This window comes from Sapajus apella, unplaced genomic scaffold (assembly GCF_009761245.1).
Source record: "Sapajus apella isolate SASKATOON/1434 unplaced genomic scaffold, GSC_monkey_1.0 scaffold33, whole genome shotgun sequence".
NCBI lineage: Eukaryota > Metazoa > Chordata > Mammalia > Primates > Cebidae > Sapajus > Sapajus apella.
In genome coordinates, this window is record NW_022436973.1 from 1,956,838 (window position 1) to 1,983,079 (window position 26,242).

The window sequence follows — 26,242 nt, forward strand, 5'->3', positions numbered from 1 at the left end:
CGCCACATCAGCTCCAGATTAACACGGAGTTTAACATGAGAGACAAATGAACTAAATATCTTATTTGAGCCACGGTTGTTTTGGGTTTCCTTTGATCACAGGTGAATCTAATACTATTGATACAACCCTTCATATTTCCGCCCATGCTTATATAATTATGTTGAAACCAATACAAACAAATGTAGGCACACGTAAGTTTTATACGTTTTCTGTCATTGTTTTCTGGGAGGAAAAAAAAAAAAAAACCTCTCTTCATCTTGTTTTTCCTCAGTCAATACATCGTGAAATATTATCCATGTTCATTGGCATAATGCTAATTCATGGTTTTTGTTTTTTGTTTTTTTGTTTTGAGATGGAGTCTCACTCTGTCACCTAGGCTGGAGTGCAATGACATAATCTCTGCTCACTGCCACATCCACCTCCCAGGTTCAAACGATTCTCCTGCCTCAGCCTCCCAAGTAGCTGGGATTACAGGCACCTGTCACCACCCCTGGCTAATTTTTGTATTTTTAGTAGAGACAGGGTTTCACCGTGTTGGCCAGGCTGGTCTTGAACTCCTGACCCCAGGTAATCTGCCCGTCTTAGCCTCGCAAAGTCCTGAGATTACAGACGTGAGCCACTGCACCCAGCCTAATTCATGTTTTTTGATGGGGTCAAAAGAAGTATCAAAATGTATGGCCCTATTCTCCCATTAGTGGGCATTAGCTTTGTTTCCAGTTTGTTTGTTTGTTTTTCCTCACAATTAACAAGCAATAAATCTGCATGCTTGCATACTGGTGTTCTTGTTTCTAAGAGATAGAATCCCAGGAGTAGGCTAGCTGGGTGAAGGATGTATGTATTTTAAATTTTAATAGTTATTACTAGATTGCCTTCCAGAAAGCCTGCAATGCTTAGATTTCCATCAGCAATGTATGAGAGACACTTCTCCACATCCCCACAAGCAATAGCTCCTTTTTACTTTTTTGCAGTCTGGTGTTACCTCAATTTTCTTTTCCCAGACTGTTAATCAAATCTGACAAAATATTACTCCTATGTCTTCTTTTCATAGTTCTCATCCATTTATTCCTTCATAGAACAAGATCACTTTATTCAATTCAAACAAAAACCTACGGGATTCCAAATGAAATTACAATAAGTTGATATATAAAATTTTTGTGTTATTCCTTCCCATCCAAGAACATGATAAACTTTTTATTGGGCTCTTTTATGTCTTTCAATAAACTGTAGAGTTTTTATATAGTTTTTCCTATGCCTTTCCTGTTAAACATCTTCTTAACTATTCTGTAGTTTTTGAGGCTATTATAAACATTTTCCCATTCCATTTCTAGGTATTTATTTATAAAATAAAGAAAATATATGAATCTTTTTTGTATAGTGACCTTCTAACAAGCTGCCTTATCAAATTATCTTATTCATACTCTCTTTTATTTTGACTGAAACCTCTTGCATTTTCTTGTTAATAATATCAGAAAAAAGGGAGTAGGTTTAACTCTTTCTTTCCAGTATTTATATTAGCCATTTCATATTTATTTTTTGGCATTTTCTAGAACCTCCAAGACCATGATAAGTATTAACAGCCCATGTTTCTTATTTCTTATTCCTCTCCTTCAGTTGCTGGTGTTCCTCCACATCTATCCTTGATTGGACCTCTTCACATCTTACTTAAGGGCAAGAATAATGTCTACTTTGCCAACACCTTGTCCCTGACCTTCAGAATAGTGCTAAGCACATACTATAAAAATGAAAAATACATATATATACTTCAAGAAGGAGGAAATGGCCAAATATTGAGTTTAGCTAAGATTAAATAAGATAAGGATTCCAAAACGTGTTTTTGATTTAGCAACAGGAAGGTCATTGATAAACTTACTGATAGTATTTTCATGGTAGGGGCAGAAGCCACAGAACAAACATTGGGGAATATGGTCAGCCAGGCCCAAGGGAAATTTTTGTGCAAATATTTGAGCTCCTCTAGTGCTTATGGGATACTGAACACCTTTCAGCTTCAGCAAGGCTGGAGCTTATGGTGCACATGGCAATGAGCAAGAGTCACACTCAGCACTGTGCTTTACCCTGGTAGACATAGACAGCTATGGAAGAACTATACACTAAAGAGTTATATAGATTAGGGTTACTTTTTAGAAAGAAAATAAAGTACCATTTCCTGAATTCACTCACCCATTTCTCTCCATTCTTACTTGCATTGCCTTTCCTTGGATCACCCTGTCCACCCTCTCCACAGATGTGAATTGCTGCAAACAACTTCCTGGTCTCCTATTCGGTCTTGTCCCTCTTCAACCCATTCTTCACACCAGCTCCCACAGTCATCTCTGCTTTGTTTTTATTTTCTTTCATTTTGTGTTTCAGAGTAATATTTTCTAGATTTCAAATCTAATAATACCATTCTTCTGCTTAAAACGTGTTATTAGGAGTCAGTAAAGAACTACCCTGACTTCTATAAGATTCAGGCTTCCCAGGTAAGTTCCCAGGGACATCTGCCTCCACCCTTTGATTGGCAGACTGTCTACCTGAGGAGTAACATGTTCTTGGGGCTCCCAGGGAGAACTTAGTTTCTGCTCTAGTGAAACAAAAGTAAATGAGGATCCAGTGACCATAGGGGTACAGATTTCTTCCTCAAAACTGTTTTTCCTCCACCCAAAAGCCAGTTCAAATGGTCCTAAAAGTAACTGTGCTTGTCCCATTCCTCTGCCGTATGTTCCCTACAGAAGACCCTGATAGCCTTACATCTGCTAAGATAAGAGGATAAGTTTTCTGAAAGTTCTGGTCTGTAGATCTGTGTCTGAGAGAGGAACCAGGCAGATTTGGAGGGGGCTTGGGGAAGAGGTTTCCTCTCGGAAGACTTTACATTCAAATGAGTTCAAGGTTGATATTCAGTAATAATCATGGTGACTATGATGAGGTAGAATGTTTTTGCTTTTACATATTTTCCCCCTTGTCCTCAAAGCCTGGTATCTCATGAGGTTGAGATATTGGAATGTGCTCTGAAATCATGGAAGTCAAGGTTGGGAAGGAGATGACACCCTTTTAACATGATAAGACTCAAGAGAAATACCTCCATTTATTTAGCAAATACTTGTATATGCAAGACATTGTTCTGTGTGCTACAGATACTGCAGTGAGCATGACAATCAGAAATCCTTACAATTAAGGCACTTGCGTTCTCATGGCAAGAAGAGACAGACAATAAATAGGTAAAATGTACAGCACATCAAATGGTGATCAGTGCTATAAAAAATAATAAAAGAAGATAGAGGTAGACAGTGTTGCAAGGGAAAGTTTGCCATAGAACGATCAGGAAAGTTCTCCCTGATGAGTTGACATTGAGCAAAGACCTAAAGGAGTGAAAGGAATGAGTCACATGTCTATCTGGGGTCAGAGCATTCCAGAATAGAGAAAAGCAAGTGCACAGACCCTGAGGCTGGAAAATGCTGGTATCTTCATGAAACTCAAGGAGGTCAATATGGCTGGAGTGGAGTGAGGGGAAGAGTAGCAGGTGATGAGGTCAGAGAAGTACTGGAATCAGATCATGTAGAGTCTTACTGGTAATTACAGCACTTTATCTTTTACTTCTTGTCTCACCAATGGTAGAGGTGGTGAGACTTGTCAGATATTTAGAAGGTAAAGCTAATGGAATTTGCTTATAAATTCAATGTAGGATGAGAAACCAAAAGATTGGTCATGAGTGACTCCAAAGATTTTGGCCTGAGCATCTGGAAGCATGGGCTGCTATTTGCTGACATGGGGGAACATACCGGATGAGCATATTTTAAAGAAGTCTGGAATTCAACGTGCTCTTTTTGAGATGCTATTAGACACCTAAAAGAGGATGTCAAGCAGGCAGTTAGACATATGAGCCATAAGTTCTTGGGAGAAGCCTGGGTTGGAGATCTAAACTGGTGAGTGTTTAAAGCCACGAGGATTGGATGAAGTCACCAGGAAGTAACTGGATATGGAGAAGAGTACCAAGGACTGAGCCTGGGGAAATTCAACATTTAGATGGGGAGATAAGGAAGAACCAACAAAGAAGACTAAGAAAGAGTAGTTGTTGGAGTGAAGAGAAAACCAGAAGAACGCAATGTCATGGATGCTAAGCACAGAACGTGTTTCCAGGAGCAGAGAATCATCAGCTCTACAGGATGCCACAGAGAGCAAAACCGTATAATTAGAATAGTCGAGTCAAGTTAGATGCTGTAATAGAGACATCTCCATATCTCAGTAGTGTCAACAACCTAACTTTGTTTCTCATTCATGTGAAGTATATTCAGCAGCAGAGGGGAGTGATGAAAGAAGGGAAACAGCGGCCCTCTACTCCATGACAGCAGTCAGGTTCTTATGTTGACCCTTATCTTCCATTTGTGGCTTCCAAGGTCACTCTATCCATCCAGTAAATGGAGGTGAGAGATGAGGATGATGCATTGGTTAGAGTCTGGCAAGAAATAGAGGACACACTCAATTTGAGAAAGGTTTAATAAAGAGACAACTTACAAAGGTGTGAGCAGGGGCAGGAAAGCTGTCAAAGGATGTTGCTATGGCCCAGAGATGGTTGACAGTAGGAGATGTTACCACCCCTGGGTCTGAAGAGGCAAGAGAAAGTAATGGTTAGTGGAACTGGGAGAGAGGAAGAGCTATGTGGGGTGAGATGCCTAACTGAAGCTTCAGTAGAGGAAACAGCCAATTCAAAGCAACCCTACAGAGAGGAAGCCAAAGGAATAAGTACCCTAACCCCAATCCCCTTCTTCCTCCCAATCGCCTACAGATACCTCTGATTGACTAAACCCGATCAGAAACCAGAGGGCTCACTGATAAAGTCTCTAGTGGTTAGGCTCCTAAGGCAGGAGTAGAGTGGGAAAAGGTGAAGAGAGGAAGGGCAGACATCCAGCACAGGAAGATTTTGTGGATTGGGCTTGAAAGTTGCATAAATCCCTTCCACCCACACTTCACTGGTCAGAACCCAGTAATATGGCCACACCAGCTACAAATAAGTCTGGAAAATGTGGTCCAGCTGGTGCCCAGGAGAAAGAAGAGAGAGACTTGATAAACGACTAACCTCTCTCTACCACATGGTCAAGAAAGATGAGAACTGACCATTGGATTTAGCAATATGGAGGCACTTGGTGATCTTGATAATTCAGTCTTGCTAGAGTGGTAAATATGAAAGACTGATTGGAGTGGGTTCAAGAAAGGATGGGAGGACCAGGTATGGTGACTCATGCCTGTAATCCTAGTCCTTTAGCAGCTAAGGTGGGAGGATCACTTGAGCTCAGGAGTTCAAGACGAGCCTGGGCAACATAGTGAGACCTTGTCCCTACAAAAATAAAATAAAATAAATAAATTAGCCAGGCATGGTGGTGGGTGCCTGTAGTCCCAGCTTCTCAAGGGGCTGAGGTCAGAGGATCACTTGAGCCTGGGAGGTTGAGGCTGCAGTGAGCCAATAAGCCATGATATCATGCCACTGCACTTCAGCCTGGGCAACAGAGCAAGACACCATCTCAGAAAAAAAAGAAAGAAAGAAAAGAAAAGAAAAAAGAAAGAATGAAAGAGGAAGAATTAGAGGCAGCAATTGTTAAAAACAGTAACCACTTCTTTCCATAGGTTTTGCTGCAAAAGGAAGCAAAGCAATGAGGTAGTAGCTGGAAGCATTGTGACATAAAGAGTTTTGCTTTATTTTTTTCACAATAAAGAAATAGCAGCATGTTTTTATGCTGATGAGAATGTTCCAGTAGAGAGGAAAAAAAACTGATGATTCAGGAAAGAGAGGGAAAATTGCTGGAGCAATGTCCTTGAGTAAGCAAGAAAGGATGGGATCTAGCAATAAGTAAAAGGTTGGCCTCGGAAAAGAACACAGGTAGTTAACAATGAAAACCGAATATACTAACAGAACCCTGGTAGGAAGAAAATGTGGTGGGGGAGGTTTGAAGTTTTCTAATGACTCATATTTTCTCAGTGAAACAAGATGCAAAGTTATCAGCTGAGAGTGGAGCTACGGGAAGAATTGTTGAGGGTTTAAGAAGAAATAAGGAAGCATGACATAGTTATCTAAGAGAATGTGAGATTGCTGCCGAGGAGTTAATCGTCCCTGTGGAGAGGGTCCAGTTGCCTCTGAGTCCACAGCCAGGTGAAGGCCTCCAGCCCGGCCTTCTTCCCTCAATCTGTAGACCTCTTCTTGCCCTAATCCAGCTTCAGAACTGAATAATAATAATAGATAGCAAATGTGAACCCTTACAAGGCACTTCTCCAAATGCTTCACATGTATTTAATCATAATAATTCTATGAAATAGGTACTATTGTTATCAACCTCAATTTATAATGATGAAACTGAGGCACAAGGTAAGTAACAGAGTAGGTACCTAAGCTGAATTTGAACTCAGGCACTCTAGCTTAGGGCCCATGCTTTTGACCTCTACATACATATCTATATGTACTGAAAGTGTCAGAAAGTGATAAACAATCCAGGGAGCTGGGCTTGGGCAGAGTAAATAAAATTTTTAAAGGGCTGCAGTCAAGTACGTAGGGATAAGTCTCTGTGCTTGAGAGAGGGTTGGTGAGGGATTGCTGCTGACAGAGGAAAGGCCACATAGTGACCCAGAAAGCCTAGGACCAAAGGGCACAGCCAATATCAGTACAAAGACAAGTCGAACAGACTGAAGAAGACCTTCATGATTCTTCCCCACCCTGTGTCGACTCTGCACCAATCAGCATAGGATGCTTGATTTAATCTTGATGCTGTTCCCCTGGCTTCCATGTGTGTTTCCCTTGTTTCCATGATAGGGGAGCATATGCTGTGATGGGAGCTATAATCATGATATGGCAAAATGGTTTCCAATCAATAAACATTTCATCAATGAACAATAAACTTTATGAAGAACTTCATCAGTGAAAAATCTATCAATGAGTGCAGAACAGGGCATTTTACTGACATTATGTAATTCAATGCTTATAACACCACTGTGAGTTCCACAGCATTATTCCCATATTCAGATAAGGAAAGGGAGGCTCAGAGAGGTTTAGTGTAATACCAAGGTCTCATAGATAATACAGTGGTAGAGGCAGAGCTTGAGCCCAAGCTTGCTTAGAGTCCGAAGCCTGTGTTGGCTACACTGTACCAGCTGCCTCTCTATTTTGAGATAAAGCACCAGGAGCACTACAGAACCCTTCAGGGCCCCCAAGGGCCTCTGGGTCAGGGCTCCTGGGTGAGAGGGACTCCCTTTAATGAAGGCAATTGAGAAACAATCCTCCTCTTTATTTGCCTGTAACAGGGACTCAGAAAAGCTAATTATCTTCCTGTGAACCAGTTAACTATTCAATTTTCTCTATTTGGGTAATTAATTATCAGAGTCAAATGCGGAATCCAGCTAATTTTAGAACCATGCAGCTGTAGGGTCATCTGGGGAACAAGCTCAGCTGAGAAAGGAGGAAGAGCAGGCGCCAGCATTTGTCATGGCTTAGAGAGAGGAGGGGTGTTGAGGAACCTCGGGCTGGCTGGAGTGGAGGGTAGGGAGAATGCTTAAGGCAGGCTGGCTGGGATTTCCTCAGCACCAGACAGCAGCATAGTCAGTGTCCAAACACAGGAGGACAAAGATGCTATTGCAGCTGCTAGTCCCATGTTGGAGTATTGAGGGGGGTGGGGCACCTCAACCATCAGCTTCTTTAACTCCCTCCTTTCTCCCTTTAGGGGGCCAGTTGGAATCTATAAGCCCCTTGGTTCTCACATTCTCACTTGGAGTCAGTTCCTAAAGTTCATAAAGTCACAAAGAGAAATTTGGTAACGTTGCTGACATTTATCAAGAGCTGGGCATAACTCATACTAAGAAGGTTAGGTACTATCCCTTCCCTGTACTAGAGATGAGAAAACTGAGACTCAGAGAGGAGATAAATCTTGTTCAAGATTTCATAGTTAGGATACAGCAGAAGCTGGGATTTGAGCTCAACTCCTGAAACCATGATCTCACTGCCTCCTAAAGTGCCATGCTATGTGTACTATTTTAATATGAGCAGCACCAAAGTGAAGACATTGGGGTATTTGGGGCATCAAGGGTTGGAGGAGCACTTGGTTCACTAAAACAAAGTCAACTGGTCAAGGGTATTCAAAACTCTCTGCAAGCTCCTCGGCAGGGAGGGAAATGCTCCTCCTATCTGCAAATACAGAGGGTATAGATTCTCACCATTATTAATTCTCATGTGCTCCAGGGGTATCAAGAAAGGTTGGAGAATACCTAGCCATAGACTTTGCCCCTTGGGTCAGTAACTGGGGGTGAGGATTGGGGTGGGTATGAGGGTGATGATAGTTTTACCAGGCGTTTAATATATGCCAAGAAGTGTGATTAACTCATTTTATCCTTACAACAGTTCTTGAGATCCCCATCCCAAATGTACAGACAGATAAAGTATACAGACACAAAATTTAGTCCCTTGCACTTGGGAGAGGAAGTTGAATTCAAATCTAGGCAATTTGATTCCACAGCCTATCAAGTCAACCAGGCCCTTGCAGAGGGTCAGAGAGACGGCCAGAGCTGGTGAGGAGACTACCCCAAACCATGGACAGCTCCCCAGTGGCCCTGTGGTTGAACAGCCCAGTTTCTGAGACTACTGCTTTGCACTCCCTGGCCACCATCAATGTCACCCATTGTGAAGCACTCTGCTTCCTTGCAGAAGGGAATTCTCCTTGGACTGACTCTTAGAAACCATATCCTCTGACTTGACTCAGGTCCCTAAGAAGCCCTATGGAACTGGTTCTTGAGCCAGGCATATCCCTCCTCAGGATTCTGAATACCCATCCTCTGAGACAAAAGGATTTTCTCTAGGGTAGGTCAGGCAGGGAACTGCTACCCACATCAGCCCAACAGTCTGTCTTTGCCTATTTTGTCCTGCTCTTCCCGCACCCACCACCCTTTTCCATTACTGTGAGAAGGCCAGCTCCCTCTGCCTCAGCTCCCCCTCTGTACCTTTACCATCTCTGGAAAAGCCCAGGGCCAAAATGGCCTCCCAAAATTAGGTCTTTCTCCTTTTGACAACCCTTATGGGAGTTTCCAAGTTCAAAGCCAGGCTCCCTGGCCCAAGCTGCTGGCCCAGAGCCCCAGCAGGTGCAGCATGGTTGCTAAGCAACATCTCCAAATCTCTGTGTGTTCCTGTCACATGATTATTGTAGCTAAGGAAACAAGTCCTCTGGCATCCCAGGATGCAGCAAGGCCTAGACAGCGGTGTGTTACCTGAGGCCTAACAAAAATCTTGCTGTCCTGTATTCCTGACAAGTTGTCATTCCCTAAACTGCTATAGGAGCCTATCGGGTTGATCTCTGCCTTTTATCCAGGTACTGGCTCTTAGAAGACAAGGCTTAAATTAGAATTTTATTCATTTGCTGGGCACACATGGAATACAGTTCATTCTTTGGGGCAATAGGAACAGTGGCTTTAGAAGAATATATTAATAGGGTAGGATTCATAAGACAATCACATATCCCCAATTACCCTATTCTATATCCTTAGATTCCACTGTAGAGGTAAAATGGAAAAGGCATGGATTGGACAATGGGGAAGCTGAGGAGAGGCCGAAGACAAGAGCATTGTTCCAGGGTCCCAGGACTACCGTAGCACAAGAGGCATGCAAGGATTTCCCTCCAAGGCCACCTCGCCACACCCACATCTCAAACACTAGAGGAGGGTGGATGTCACATCAGGGAATGCTACTGTCTCCTTTCAGGGCCTGCCTCCCTGGTCTTCCAGTCCATACTTCCTAGGGCTCCTTCTCTAGGACTGGCCTAGAAATAAGGAAATCTCTTTGGAGGACAAAAAGCTAAAGGGATAAACACTAGGAGAGGAATTATAAGAGATTTTTTTTTTGAGACGGAGTCTAGATTTATCACGCAGGCTGGGGTACTGTGAGGTGATCTCGGCTCACTGTAACCTCCACCTCTTGGGTTCAAGTGATTCTCATGCCTCAGTCTCCCAAGTAGCTGGGACTACAGGCACCTGCTATCATGCCTGGCTAATTTTTGTATTTTTAAGAGAGACAGGGGTTTTATTATGTTGGCCAGGCTAGTCTTGAGCTCCTGCCCTTAGGTAATCCACCTGCCTCAGCCTTCCAAAGTCCTGGGATTACAGGCATGAGCCACCACACCTGGCCTAAATATAAGAGAACTTAAACACCAGTAAGGAAGGCACAACAAGTGAATGATCAGAATTCCAAAAATAAAGAACAGAGAAAACCAATGGAAGGAAATTATCAAAGAAATAACTGAAATCTATTGAGAATAATTAAAACATTCTAGAAAAGAAAGGCATGAGTTTCCAGATTCAAAGATTTCAAATGGTGGCCAACATAAACTCTGGAAATATTTCCATGTCAAGTCACATCTTTCGGAAGTATCAGATCACTGGTGAGAAAGAAAATATGCTAAAAGCTTCCAGAGAGTAAAAGCAACTTTCATAGAAAATGTCAAAAATCATAATGGCATCAGACTTCTCAAGTGGCAGACCCAACACCATGAGGCAAGATCCACTAAATATCCAAGGAAAATAGTTTCATCTGTTCTATTATAGCTGTTTTCATTTCAACAGCCTCTTTTTTGAAATGATCAGCTCCCCTTTTATAACATCCTGTCTTTTTCCCGTAGGTGCAGTGGCTAATATTGTCTTCTCCCTACATCATCCCAAATTCCCCAAAATTGCATGCAGTAGTGTGGCTATTTATCTTCCACACTGGAGCCTTTTTTCAAATACCTGGGCATGTTCTCTTTGTCACCAGTGATCTGATAATTCTGAAAGACGAGACTTGGGCTGGGCACAGTGGCTCATGCATGTAATCCCAGCACTTTGGGAGGCCAAGGCAGGTGGATCACCTGAGGTCAGTTTAAGACAAGCCTGGCCAACATGGTGAAACCCCGTCTCTACTAAAAATACAAAATTAGCCAGGCATGGTGGCAGATGCCTATAATCCAAGCTACTCAGGAGGCTGAGGCAGGAGAATCGCTTGAACATGGAAGGCAGAGATTGCAGTGAGCCAAGACTATGCCATTGCACTCTAGCCTGGGCAACAGGAGTGAAACTCCGTCTCTAAAAGAAAAAAAGAAAGAAAGGTGTGACTTAAGGTGGAACTACCTCCAGAGTTTGTGTAGGTCACTCTCTGGAATCTTTAAATCTGGCGATTCATGCCTTTCTTTTCTGGACTATTTCAATCATTTTCAATAGATTTCAGTTATTTCTTTGCTAATTTCCATCCATTGGCTCTCTCTCTCTCTGTTCAATGACTAACAGAAATTCTTGAGTTTTCAGAACAACAGATAAGAAAAGAAACAACTTGCTGAAATGCTGAACTTCTCTCTGCTTATGAGATAACAAAACTGGCTGAAACCAGTTGGAACCAATATGGCCAACTAGAGTCTGCGCAGAACCAGCTTGCTGGATAGCAGCTTGAATTCCACCATGTTTCATGCTAACTCCCCCCAAATTTGCACATGTGCTCCACGAGGTAGCATAAAAAGATAACTGCACATGTTCAACAACTGTCCAGATCTCCCTTTCTCTTCCATCAATCGCTTGCTAATCCCAGAACTCACCCACTAAACCTTTTCTAATAAAATGACTGCCTGAAAGCCAGCACAGGGAGACAGGTTTGAGCTAGACTCCCGTCTCCTTGTTAGTCAGCTTACAATAAAAATCTTTTCTTTTTTCAAAACCCCAGCATCATAGTAATGGCTTCTAGTGCATCAGGCAGAAAGCCCCTTTTGCTCTGTAATAGTTGCTTGGATAAGTCGATGTTTGGGTTAGGCTTAGGTTTAAATGTTTAGGTTGCCTGGTCATACTTAGGAGTAAAGCACTAGAAACCTGATCAAAAGCTCTTTGCAGTTGGCTTGGACATGTGATCTATGGGCCTCACTGTTTGGTGATCCTCCTGGGTCCATTTGTGAGGTCCTCCTTCTCAGCCTGGCCATATCTCCCAGAGAGAAGGGTCTCCCACTCTCCAGCCTCAGGGGTATAATTCTGGCTACCAGCATTCTAGTAGTTGTAAGAGAAGAAAAGGGTAGGAATCTCACAGTCAGTATGCAAACTTACACCTAATTTCTCTACTCTTATCAGGGAATATCCCAGCCCTCAATTTTACCTGGCACCCCCGATGCAGAAGCCCTCTTTTACCTCCACCAGAAAATAAACGTGCAATCTTCTGCTGGGGTTGAGGAAAGGATCTGGGAGTCTACATATCAGATGCTGAACCAATCTTCCTGTTTCAACCCCATCTGGTGCCACTAATTCCTGAGCCGTGGGGAGTTGCTGCATGAAATCAGGTTGCTGTTTCTTGGCTTTTCTCACTGGCAGTTTAGGATTCAGCTTTCTGGGCCTGTGAAGTCAGCCACCATTCATTCCCCTGCTTTCCAGGTTCTAAAATTGTATTGCTGCTTAGGGATAGGGATATGTCTCCTCTCCCACACTCTTTGTCTTTGTACATTTAAGCATTTTAGAATTTCTTGCAGTATTGTTTTTGTAGCGTTTTGGAAGAGAGGGTTAGTAATCAATTCTACTTGTTCAATCTGCCATCTTGAACCAGAGGTCTTTTTTTTTTTTTTTTTTTTTTTGACAGAGTTTTGCTCTTGTTGCCCAGGCTGGAGTGCAATGGTGCATCTCGGCTCACCACAACCTCCGCCTCCTGGGTTCAAGAATTCCCCTGCCTCAGCCTCCCAAGTAGCTGGGATTACAGGCATGCACCATCACACCCGGCTAGTTTTGTATTTTTAGTACAGACAGGGTTTCTCCATGTTGGTCAGGCTGGTCTTGCACTTCCGATCTCTGGTGATCCGCCTGCCTCGGCCTCCCAAAGTGCTGGGATTATAGGTATGAGCCACTGTGCCCCACCGAACCAGAGGTCTTTATGCTGAATAATAACTAGTACTGAAACATCCAGATCCCGCCTGGGTTCAGATGCTGGCTTTCGTACATAACAGTTGTTTAACCATGGGTAAGCTAAGGAAACTCTCTATAGCTTAAACCATTCCATCAGAGTTAACTATTATTATTATTATTTAGTATTTACTATGTGCCAGTACCTATGGCAAAGGCCGTGGGACTGCCAAGATGAAAATTTCAGGTTAGCTGCTGCTCTTTCCAGCCCCAAACTGGTATGACCAGTTTCCCTACTCTGGCCTATATCATGTAAATACAATATGTACCCTAAGTAAATTATCAAACAGGTGAAAGTACTAGTTGTGCAAATACAGCTGGTAACAATGTAAACACAGTATTTAAAGGAACTAGAGGCCAGCAAGGCAGGGCAGTTGTTTTCAAATGTAGTCGAATCTCTTCTGTTTTAAGTATAACAGCCACGGGCATCATTTCCCCAAATGACTTACTCACACATTTATTTCTGAGCATCAAAATCATGTTGTCTATTACTTGTTTTGCAGGGCAAATGACACCATCTGGACCCTGGAAACAGCACAGGCTTAGTGAAGTCACCCTCCCCCAAGCTAGTATCTTAAGCAAAGTCTCCTCCCCCCTTAAATGAGCTTCCTTTATGTTTTCCTTTCTTCTGGTCCACTTGGCTTTCATGTTCCTCCCTCTGCTCTCTTTGTCCTGAGCAGACAGCAAACCTGCAGGTTCTGTGATCCTGCTGCTTAGCTTTAAAACAAAAACCACAAACAAAACCATGTTGCAATTTGTGAACTTTCTCTCCTGGAGGGCATGAACCATCAGCTTTCCTGAAAGTAGCTACTGCAAGGCATTGGCCTCATAGAGGAAAAAGCCTAAAGAGGGAAAGAGAAAGGGACACAGACAAAGGAGGAGAGGGAAGCGCTTGGAAAGGGGGAGACAGGCCAGCTGGCCCCCAGGTTGAACAACATACTCAGCCTTTAAGAAACTGGGCTTCTTTAACATGGCTGCAAGTACCAGCCAAGGTATTTCCACTGCAGATTCATGACCGAAATGAAGATGGCTATTTTTCAAACAAGAGCAATGGGGCCTGTACTAGAAGATGTATTCAGACTATTAATATCTCCACACCCTACCATTCCCTCTACCTGGAATGTTCTTTCTCCAATACCTTGTATTCTGATGGCTCTCGACCGTAGCTTCAAACTCCAAACCCGTGCTTCTAGACAACAGCCTCACAACAGATCATTCAGGGGGCCGTGTATTTACAAGCCTGGGAGATGATCCTGGAAGGTTTGCGAATATATTCTTCTTTGGTTCCACCCACGCTCCAGTGAGTACAGCTGCATCTGCTCACTTATGCTCTTTTCTTCCAGACACTGCCACCAATGCTGAGATACACAAGGTGCCAGGCCTTGAGAACCGATGAAAGATCCACAGCTGAACTTCTTGAAGACAGGGCTTTACCAAGTATCTAGTTTAGCACCTCTTCCAGTTTTCCCATTTATAGCATGTTCTTATTTTTCAGATTTCAGAATTTATTGTATCCCTCCCCTTTCTCTCTCTCTCTCTCTCTCTGTGAATGTGTGTGTGTGTCTGTGTGTGTGTGTGTGTGTGTATGTGTGTGTGTGTGTCTTCTGTCTCCCCTGTCTCCCTCCTCCACCACCATCTTAAGATTCAGATATGTGCTTACTGAACACAAACCGGAATGGAAGCCACTTCTTTGAACTAGAATTGCCCAAGATGAGGGCCCAATTTACTAGGTCACCTTGTTCTTTGGTTCCCTCTTTGTTAAGGGTGAGTTTTCTCCCAAGAAGTCCTTACGCAAACTGATGTCTGGTTGGTAAGCTCAACAGCTCTGTACAGACATACCCAGACATGTCATACCCCCATGTGTGGGCACAGCTGATACCCTCTTTATCCCAGTAAAACATTTGTAATCCCTTTCATGCTGTCATTGCTTTCACCCACCAATTTCACCACAGAGAGTGAAGATGGAGTTTTTTTATTGACCAGGGCCCTTGGATGCCTCTTGAGTGTGGCTTTTAGGGACAATGACATCACATGCTAAATAACTCTTTGCTAAAGAGCTCTGAGTACAAACAAATGCTATTCTCTAACATCCCCTAAGAACAAAGTGAGTAGGTCGTATCCCTGCCCTATGCTTTGGCCTACTGTCTGGGAATCTTCCTCCGCCCCCTGCTGTCCATGTCTCATCTATCCCCAGAATTGACTGGTTTAGTCCTGTTGGGTCCCAAGTTACTTGGAGGCAGGCAGAGCTATCTTTGGCCAAAAGTGGAAGCAAGTCCACATGGATCATCTGAGCCCCAGCCAGTGACTGAAGGTACCACCACTGGATCCTTAGATTAGCCTCTATTCGGGTTCTTGGCTAGTTTCTTGGCTATAGAGGAAGATTATTGTACTTGCCTTGGGCCATTTCTTCATTCCCTGCTCCTGATTTTTATGGTAGGCCCAGGATGCAAATAACACAGCCTTCAACCTGCTCTCTCTTTGTGGGGGAATATCTGCCTGCATTGCACATAGCCTCGGAGTCCTGCTCTCCCCTGGGCAATAGTGAGCACTTAATTTATGTTGAACCCATTGGACCCTTTCCCTCTCTGGATTTTGAGCAGAATTATCCAGGAATGAAAATGATGACTTTATAGTACAGCTACTCCATCCAAGCTTCCTAAAGGGACTGCTAATTCTTACTCCCTAGATCCCAGAGATGCCCTTTTTCCTCTTTCCAAAAGCTGACCTATTCATCCTTCTTTATAATTCTGTGTCTTTTCTTATAGTCTTCCAATAAATCCCTTTTTGCTTATGTTAGCCTAAGTATCTCTCTGTTGCTTGCCACCAAAGAGTACTACCTGATAGAGATGGCCCTCTCCCCATCATTCTCTGCCACCTGGGTATCCCTGAAGCTGTGAATTTTAGAGCCAGAAGGCTCAAGCTCATCCCCTACCCCCACCACCTTCCTGCAACACCCAGGCAAACTTCAGCTTCTGATTCCTTGTATCTTCTTTCAGAAAGTGGTCATCCTCAGTTTAAACAACAAAAACGCTCCGTCCATGATCCCTTTTAAATAACATTGCATTTATCCGGCACAGTTCAACAGAATGGAAAACAGAATCATTCTAAGTATTGAAAAGAGGTAATTTAATGCTGAGATTTGGGTTTCCAAGTGACAGAAGAGCTAATAAGCCAAATCAAAGTTGCTGAAGCAACTCAGAGCTTAGCAATAGCAGAAACCACTACCAGCCTTAGGCTGTAAGGACAAAAGGAGGTGATGTTACTAGTGCTCATGGTTAGGGTCACTGGAGCAAACTGGACCATGGTAAGTATGTCTGATGAGAGCTGCCATCAAGGAGAAGATGCAGCAACTGCTGAAGGCGCTACCTGTGGCAGAGGGAGGAGAAGAAACACCTGGGTTCTTCTTTATTCCTGTCCTCCCATCTCTTGCCTCCCATGTTCAAGCTAGCTATAACTCAGCCGGCAGAGGAGCCCGAGAAAGGAGTCTTGGAGGTCGGTCTCACTGTGGCACAGAGCAAAGCAGAAGGAAGACAAGGAACAGATCTGAGAGCACACAGAATTCGGACAGTACTTGCTTCATTATTTAAATTATATTTGCTAAAGTATTATTTAATGTGTAGAATAAAATGACTCCAGCATTTAAATAAGTAGCATGTAATATGTATAGATCAAGATTCAAAACGTATGCACAATTTTAATTCCTTATTAGATATTATCACACAAAACACAATAGGAACGTCCTATTTTTAAAATAGAAACGTCCTTTTCTAGACTAGGAAAAGCTCTGATCTTGACCGTGCTCTCAACGTAATCAACAGACCTGTTTCTTTCTTTACTGTTTGTGTTGATGACACGTTCTTGTACTCATAAACTGTACAGAAATTTGTAGGGAGAAGGGATACAGTAACCCCCAAACTGCGGTTTCACTGGCAGAAGCGGTGCCCAGTGTCTCCAAACCTCTAGGCCCCAGAGATATGAGAGAAGAAACAGGGCAGTTTCCATTTGGTAACTTAAGAACACAAATTATGGAGTTCTTCCCCAATCCTGCTGCCTTTTCTTCTGTAATTTCCTTGCTGCTGATGACTGTAAGGCAGACTGGCCTCACATCAGAGCCCAGAGAAGTGGGAGTGACACAGTGACGTGACAACAGTGCAATGATAAAACAGGATTCTTTTTCTTATCTAAGGTGTTAGAACGCGTATAAATAAACATTTTTGTTAGGCGATTTGTTTTAGTTTAGCTTTGCTATTTTAACTACACAAGCAAGACAAGCATGGTCTGAGAACTCCATTTTCTGCCTATGCCGTCTTAAATCAAGGCTTCTGCATTCTGTTCTAGCTTATGTAATTCTGAGAAAGCAGTTCTGGTGCAGTGTTCAGGCTCAGTCCCCATAAAAGCAGTGCTGGCCACCCTTCCTACAGTAGTAATGAAATGGTGAGCCTAGGAATGGTGGGGGGAGTGGAGGCTGCCAGGAGAGGGCACAGAGTAGGCCCTCAATAATGCTTATTGCACAAATATTGAATGGCAGAGTCAAGAGCAGAGACTGGGTCACAGTCCCAGCACGCTGGGCTCAGGTGCCCCTGCTGGCACAAACCCTGGCACTGCTCTCCAGAGGGGAGGCTAAAGCTCCACCTGTGATCCATCTGGGTCTAGGTGTGCTTCTCCAGGGCAAAGACTGGCAACAGCTGAAGCTTCCACTTGGATGTCCCACAGACAGCTAAAACTAAATGTGTTGGCACACGAATTTGTTGCTTTCTACCCTTGAGCTACCCGTTCGGTCATTCGTATCTCAGGTAATGGTACCTCGTGCCATTCAGGTGTTATGTTAGAAACCCGGATCTCATCCTTGATACCACACTCCCACCATCAGCATCAGTATGCCCCTACCAGCAGCTAATTTATTCTAGCTCCCTCACATGCCATGAATCTGGGCACTTCTCTTCATCCCCACAGCCCAGGTCACCTATTATTTAATATTTGGATTACATAGTCACCTCTTCAGTGATTATTCTGGGTGCATTTTCTACACAGCAGTCATTCATTCATTCATTTCCCAGTTGTTTACTGAGCGCCTATGGAGTGTGAAGTGCTAGGGATATAGTAGTAAGCAAAACAAAGCCCTCATCCTCATAGAACCAATATTCTCACAGAAGGCAATTATGGTTCCTAAACCACAGATATTGTCATGTCTGTCACCAGATTAAAGCACATCAATGGCATCCCTCTGTCCTCAGCATAAAGTCCAAACTCCCTAAGATACCTTCCTCTCTAGCTCATGTCATCCCAGTATCTCGTTTGTTTACCTTCCCAGCCATATGGAATCAATTTCAGTTACTCAAATGCACCCAGCCTTTGCATATCCTAGAATATTTTAACCACCTCCTCCAACTTGCCTAACAGCTACTGGCCCTTCAGTTCTCAGCTTGGAGCTCTCTTGGCCAGGGTTGGTTGCCAGCTATGAAGAGTTGAGTCATGTTGGGGATAATGAAATTTGGAGGATGCCCAAAATTCCTGAGACCTGAAACCTGTCCTGCGACAGCCACTACTGCCCATCCCTTCTCCCCAAGCCTTTGAAAGAAATATGAGCCCAGAGAATAAGGCCAAACAAATGCACATTCTTTCTTTTCTTTGAGGTTCTGGCCTCTGGTTGTGCCGGTTGAATAATGTGAAGAATTTTACCTAGGCTTGAGGGAGACCTAACTAATCTCAGAAGAGGATATTTACTATTTTTAGCTACTAAGTATCTGTATTAGTCCATTCTCATGCTGCTATAAGGACATAACCAAGACTGGGTAATTTAAAAAGGAAAGAGGTTTAATGGACTCACAGTTCCACATGACTGGGGAGGCCTTACAATCATGGCAGAAGGTGAAGGAAGAGCAAGGGCATTTCTTACATGGCAGCTTTTCTGTTTGTTTTGTTTTGCTTTGTTTTTTTGAGGCAGGGCCTCAGTCTGTCACCCAGGCTGGAGTTCAGTGGCATGATCATAGCTCACCTCAGCCTCAAACTCCAGGGCTCAAGTAGTCTTCCTGCCTCAGCCTCCCAAGTAGCTGTGGCAGTACATACCACCACATCTAGCTATTTTTTGAAAAGTAATTTTTTGTAGCGATAGGGTCTCACTGGGTTGCTAAGGCGAATCTTGAACTCAAGCAATCCTCCCACTTCAGCCACCCAAAGTGCTGGGATTACAGGCGTGATCCCTTTTTCCGCGTTTCTCACAACTTCCAGGCCATTCTGCTGTTTAAGTTTGTCTCTTAGATCCAAACTTCCCAAATGAGGATGTGATTAGATCTGCTGATTGCTATTCACTGAGAATCCTGCACGAGGCCTATAGGTCTAGAGTTGCTTTCCTCGGAAAGGCTAAGGATGTGGCAAATACACGGAGCGAATGGGGCGCAATCCAGTCCACATTTCAGACTCAACTTTTGCAAACCTAAGCATGTCATCTCCACTCACAGGTCTGCTTTTTTAAGGACCTGTGTTCCTTAACTCAGTGAGTATTCTGCTGTAGAGACCTGGTCTTCCAAACAAAGACCCCGCTTGTAACCTGCCGCTCCAGCCTCATCTCCCTCTACTCCTATTGAACCACAACTGTCTGAACTTCTCAATATAGATTTCCAAAACTGAAATCAGCTCTTCCAACTCTTTGGCCAATGCACTCTCCCTTCAACTACACTCCACACCAGGGGGCTTTGTTTGCACTTCTCTGTCTCTACTTGTAATTTCTTTTTTTCAGGAGAGACTTTCACTGTTGATACCCAGACTGGAGTGCAATGGCACAATCTCGGTTTACCGCAACCTCTGCCTCCCAGGTTCAAGAGATACTCCTGCCTCAGCCTCCCGAGTAGCTGAGACTACAGGCATATGCCACCATGCCCGGTTAATTTTGTATTTTTAGTAGAGATGGAGTTTCTCCATGTTGATCAGGCTGGTCTCGAACTCCTGACCTCGTGATCCGCCCGCCTCGGCCTGCCAAAGTGCTGGGATTACAGGCGTGAGCCACTGTGCCCAGCCTCTACTTGTATTCTCTTTCCTTTACAACCTAGAAAGCTTTAACATCTTCACCTGCTGGACCATGAACCATCTAGGGCAGGAATTATGTCTCAGTAATCTTTGGAGCTGGCCAGGGTGAGTGTCAGTGAGTTTCTAAAGACTAACGCAGCAACAACCTCCAAACCTTCTTCCCCTAGAACTTAGGACACACGGTCTTACTAGTCCTCTAACCCTTGATCCAGTAGCTCACCTTTGAGAACTGGTCTGAGAACTGGGTCCTAAAAACACTTTTCTCCAAAGAGTGACAACAGCTGAGAGGACACAGTTATGACCGAGGTGGTCCTCTGCCTGGCTTCTCAGGGGCTTTGGGCTGCCTGGCTGCTCCAAGCGCCTCTCTGTGAAATGAGCCAATTTCCTCCTGCTCTGTTGATTTCTCTTGTGATGCGGCAGGACTCCTGGCTCGAGAGTGACTCAGCTGATTTGCCTTCTGCATGCCTGGAGTGGTGTAGGAGGGACAGACTGATAGGAGTGAAGCTAGAACAAAGGTTTGATCTTACAGTCATGAGGAGGCCTGGCCTCATGCCCATAAGATCATAGAGAGGCCTGGGAGGGTTAGGGCCTGGTCCTGCACTTACTCCAGGAGCAGGACAGGGGCTGTGAAAACTCTGCCAGCTCAGAAAGTGTTTAAGAGGTTGCAGGGTTGTCAATGAAGCCCAGGGTTCAAGATTCTCCCAACAGGTAGCCAGAAATAGTGATGAGGAGACCAGAAGGCAGGTGATACAAACCAAGAAGTATATTGGGCCCTGATAGCAAGATTGAGATGAAATCAATCATTCTAGAGAGCTGGGGAAGGAAGCAAATTACTCAAACAAGCAAATCAGAGTGAGATCCAAAGCAGAAAGCAGCTCTGTGAGCTTGGGCACAGGGTAGGTGGGAAGGAGAGACCTCAGACTCAGAGGCATCCTCATCATTCATCACCCTGTGCTGGGCACTGGAGATGCAGAGATGATTGATTATGGCTCCTGCCCTGAAGGAAATCCCTGCTTGAATTCAGTGAAAAATCTCCCAGACACATAAACAGAAACTACCATAAAACATGGTCAAGGGCCGGGCACGGTGGCTCATGCTTGTAATCCCAGTGCTCCGGGAGGCTGAGGCAGGAGGATCAGCCTGGGAAACATGGGAGACTTCATCTTTACAAAATAAATAAATAAATAAATAAGTGTTATAGTGAGCCCCAAGTTTCTCTTCAAAGAATCAGTATGTCAGTATGTTCAGCTCTCTTATTCTTTAATTCTCTATTTTAAAGTTTAACTTCCTTGTAATTCCAGTAAACTACCTTCTCCACTGGTTTTAATTGGTAATACATATCTGCTCCCCCTCCCCCCGCTCCATCCTGACTCATCCCAGTCACCTGATCCCCCCTGGCTACCTGCTCTGACCCTCCTGTAACCATCCTTCCCACCAAAACACCCATCCTGCCTCTCCAGCTAGGACCCCTGCTCTTTTTAAAATTGCCAATAGGGATTAGTCTAGCTTGTGCAGTCTGACCCTAGCCAACGGGGGCCGACACAGCACTAGGGACGACCCCCTTCAGGCATAAGTACTCCTTCCCCCTTTGTCCAAGTGTGCAGCCACCATTGTTCCATCCGTATGCTGCAACCTTCTGTAGAAATAAACTGCCTTGCTGAGAGGACTTATCTTTCAGTGCTATTTCTTTTGTGGCATTGAAATTTTACTTATAAATTAGCCAGGTGTGGTAGTATGTCTATGTAGTGCCAGCTACTCAGGAGGCTGAGGCAGAAGGATTGCTTGAGACTAGGAGTTTGAGGCAACAGTCAGCTATGATGGAGCCAAATCCAGCCTGGGTGACAGAGCAAGACCCTGCCTCTAAAACACAAACAACAACAAATACAGGGTCAAGGCAGTGCCAGCGGTGAGCACAGGAGCTGTGGAGCACAGACAAGGAGGACCTAACTCTGCCTTTTTCAAAAGAGGGTCTGGGGGTCCTTCACAGTGGAAGGGAGGGTCTGAGGGTTCTCCATGGCAGAGGTGAGACGGAACTTGAAGGAGGTAAAAGCATTTGCTAGGTGGGAAAGAGTAGTCGGTGTACAGGCATGGAGGCGGATTATAGCAAAGCTGTTTGGGGCACTGTAGGTAACCGGGTGGGACTAACACATTGAGTGTATATGATGAGCACGTGACAGCAAATGCTGCAGATGTTGACAGCAGGCAGAAGAAAAGGCCTTATTCTTGGATATGGTTTTAGTGATCCCACCTAGCATTTACACCAATTAAATTACAATTCTCCTCTTAAGGAGAGGCGATGGTTTGCTGCTGTTTAATTTGAGTTCCTTTCTTCTTTTAAGTGTAGGAGGATAACTTGGTCTGACCTCAGGCAGAGAGGAAAACTAAAGCCAAAAATAAGAGGGGATGGTGTTTCAGTGGGTACTCAGGTGTCCAGGACTCCACCCCAAACACACGGGATGCTGGGGCAGGGGCAGTATGACTAACTTTAACCTACCCGTTGCTTCTGATGGAGCCCCTGCCTGGTTGGTATTGGTTCAGGTATGAGCTGGGGCAACCTCAACTGGGTCCCCAGTTGAGGTAGAGATTAGGTTATGGTCAAAAGAGCTGGGAGCCTTCGGAGAAGGCACTTGCATGACCAAGAGGAAAGAGCATATTTTTAGTTTCAGAGTTCAAATAGCTATGTGTCCTTAAGCAAGTTAGTCAGTCTCTCTAAGCCTCTGGATCCTCAGCTATAAAGTAGGAATCACAGCACTTGCTTCCTAGGAATGTTATAAGGACAAACGAGATAATGCATGTGCATACTGGATGTTCAGTTAAAGGGAATTCTCTTCTGCTTCTCTCCCATGACCCTGTCTCAAGAAGCCCGGAGAAGGGGAGGAGGCTTTATTTAACATACATAATGGATTAATACCTGAATATATAAAGAGCTGTTTTAATCAATAAAAGGAAGAATAGCCCAATAGAAAAATAAGCAAAAGATAGAAGCTATTAATAAAATATATATTAATATTTATTAATCATGTTACAAATTTAATATCATATACATACAAATACACAGCCATATACATATAAATTTCATTAACCAAATTGGTGAATTGTAACAAATAAAATACCATTTCCACTTATCAGCTTGACAATGTTTATCAAGTGTTTCACCATAAGTGCAATGTGCTTCCTTGCACAATTGATAAATCATTTGTATTCTTTTTCTGTAAATTATCCATACCTACCTTTTGTCCATTTTTCTGACACAGTGTTTGTCTTTTTTTAATTGATGCGTAAAAAATTTGCACCAATTTAAAAGAAAGCTCTTTACATATTTGATTTTAACCTTTTGATTGACCTATGTGTTATAAATATTTTTCTAGTTTGTCATTTGTCTTTTGACTTTGTTTATGGAATTTTGGTTGTAGAGAAGTTAAAATTTTTTTATGTAGTCGAAATCATCAGTGAATGTTTTCCATTTTTGGCTTGGCAAAGAGGCTAAAGTTTCACAACATACAGTGCAGGAAAGGCTATCCCTAATATGAGATGTCTGGCTTGGGCTAGCTTAGACTGAACGCACTTTACATTTAGATCGCCTAAGTCTCACTTCTCTGACTCTAAGTTTTATAATATGTAGTCTGTCTTTGAAGATTTGGCTTCCCAATAGGTATGAGCCCAGGGAGAAAATGATCACTCTAACCTGAGTATTCTGATCCTTTCAAAAGCTGTATTTCTCATTGGAAATTGACTATGATCTGGTTAATACATTGGTCTAATAAATTTGGTTAGTATGAGTCTGCTCTAGAGATAGATCTCTCCTGAGTACTGAAAAAAAAATCGGGTTTTTGAGCTATAAGTCTGAGAGCCAGACTCTAGGCTGTGTTAATTCACCCAGACCTTGCTGAGAAATGTTAGTCTTACCAACTTTTCTTAAAGATAATTTCCCAACACTTCCATCACTATGCAAATACCTTTCTCAATAATAAGCTGTGAAGGTAAATGTGCCAGAAACTCTATAACTAATAATAATTCATAATCAAGCCTGTGCCCTAATTAAGAACTTGCTAGGTGCCCAACACTGTTCTTGGTGCATTTAATGAACTGTTTAACAGTCACAACACTTCTGTGATGTATACAATCTTTTTATTTATTATTATTTTTTGAGATGGTGTCTTGCTCTACCACCCAGGCTCGAGCACAGTGGTGCGATCTCAGCTTACTACAACCTCTGCCTCCCAAGTTCAAGCAATTCTCCTGCCTCAGCCTCCCAAGTAGCTGAGATTACAGGTGTGTGCCACCACTTCCAGCTTATTTTTGTATTTTTAGTAGAGATGGGGGTTTCTCCATGTTGTCCAGGCTGGTCTCAAACTCCTGACTTCAGGTGATCTGCCCACCTTGGCCTCCCAAAGTGCTGGGATTACAGGTGTGAGACCCTGCGCCTGGCCGCTGTATATAATCGTGGTTGCTAATTTACACGTGAAGAAACAGGGACCCACAGAGATGAGTCACTTTATCAAAATTACAAAGTCAGAAAACTAGTGCTGCCCGTATTTGAACCCTGGACTGTCTGCTTTCTTACCAGCTTGCGTTTGTAATATTTGATTATGACTCTGTCTTGAAACCTCTCTTTAGTTTAGGGAGCTTCACTGTTAACTAATTATTCTAGTAACCATCACAGTCATAAGTTGATAACCTCTTTCCCACTAACTTCTCCCTTTCTCTCTGAATTTTCAGATCTCCTGCACTAAATCAGGCACGTGAGGACTCTGTGGGTAACACACAGGGACCTCCTGCCAAATCCCTCTTCCCAGAAAATGTGAGCCTTCATTCTTCCACTAGCTTCATTGCAGCTGTGTCAAATTTAAACTATAAAGGGTTTCCTGTGCATTGTCTTCTAGCCAGAAGGATTAGCTTTAAGCTGGCACATTCCATATAAGGTCTTAAGCTTCAAGGAAAGTATCTTTCGTTTATGCTTTTCCAAAGTATCGATTTAGCTCTTTATTTTCTGAATGTGAATCTAGAACTTTATTTACCAGTTTCAGATGCTTTGGTAATGCTCAAATAACTAAAATTGACCAGTCTATAATTGAATTGAGTTATTTGGAGGATATAAAAATACTGTGCAATTTCATTTTATGTGCTGCTATTTTTATGAGGGCTAGAAAACGTTCTGTAGACAGAAAAGGGAAAAATAGAAAGAGAGATTGCTATTGTGCTGCAGGAAGAAACAAGAGAGAGAAACCTAGGAAGAAAGAAGGGTAATTAATAATTGATTATCACCTACTGTTGCCAGTCACTGTGAGAGATGCTTCATGTGTATCATCTTGTTTAATCCCTTCTAACCACCCAGGGACATAGATTTATTGCATCCATTTCATGAATTAGGAAATTGGGAGTCAGAAAGGTTAAGTAACATGCTCAAGGGCACACAGCTAGTTCATGCAGAGTTGGGATTTGAGTGCAGTTCTCTTAGATCCTTAGTGTGCTGGGTACAGACCGGAAGAACAGATCACAAAACTCAAACTGAAGTCTAGCAGATAACTGAAAAGATCAAAGTGAAACTAACTGGAGATAAGAGAGAAGGATGATCAGAGTGACAGGAGAGGATGTGCTAGTCTTTGGTGAGTGGCAGGGTGTCTGAATCTACCAGCCTAGAGCAAGGCAGGGACAGGTGGCTGGAGCTGGAACTGATGGAAGTTGGGCTAGAACCTCATCAAGTCAGAGAGGATGCTGGTTCAAGGACAGCCAAGTGAGGAGATCTAAATGAAGGCAAAGAGATGGTTGACCTGGCCCAGAGACAGCTCTGGCCTCTCTGGAGACAGATGGGAAAATAGGAAGAGGGAGTCCTGAACTTGTTGGTTGACTCTTCTATTTAGGAGGAGTACTCTCTTTGTCAAAGCTTCCATCAGGAAAGCCAGACTTCATTGCCATAGTATTAATAATGCCCTAGCAATCCATCAAGATCTTTCTTGAGTGGGAATACCACAGGAAGGTTTCCATTCATTCAAAAAAGTGCTTACTGGGTACTTTTCTATATGCCAGATATGACCACAGAGATGAGGAGAAAATGGCAGCCAAAAATACTTTGATCTCTGTCCTTAAGCAGCTCATAGTCTAATGGAGGAGACGGTCACTAATCACATGATCATACAAATAAGGGCAAAACTACTAATTTAATAAGCACTCCAAAGGAAAGGTACACAATACTGTAAAAGTTTATTTAGTAAGCCTTCCTTGAGAAAGCAACACTTGTGCTGTGATGCAGGGAATTAGAACTACTTAAAGAAAGATTATTATATTCCAGATAGAGAAACCATCAAGTGCA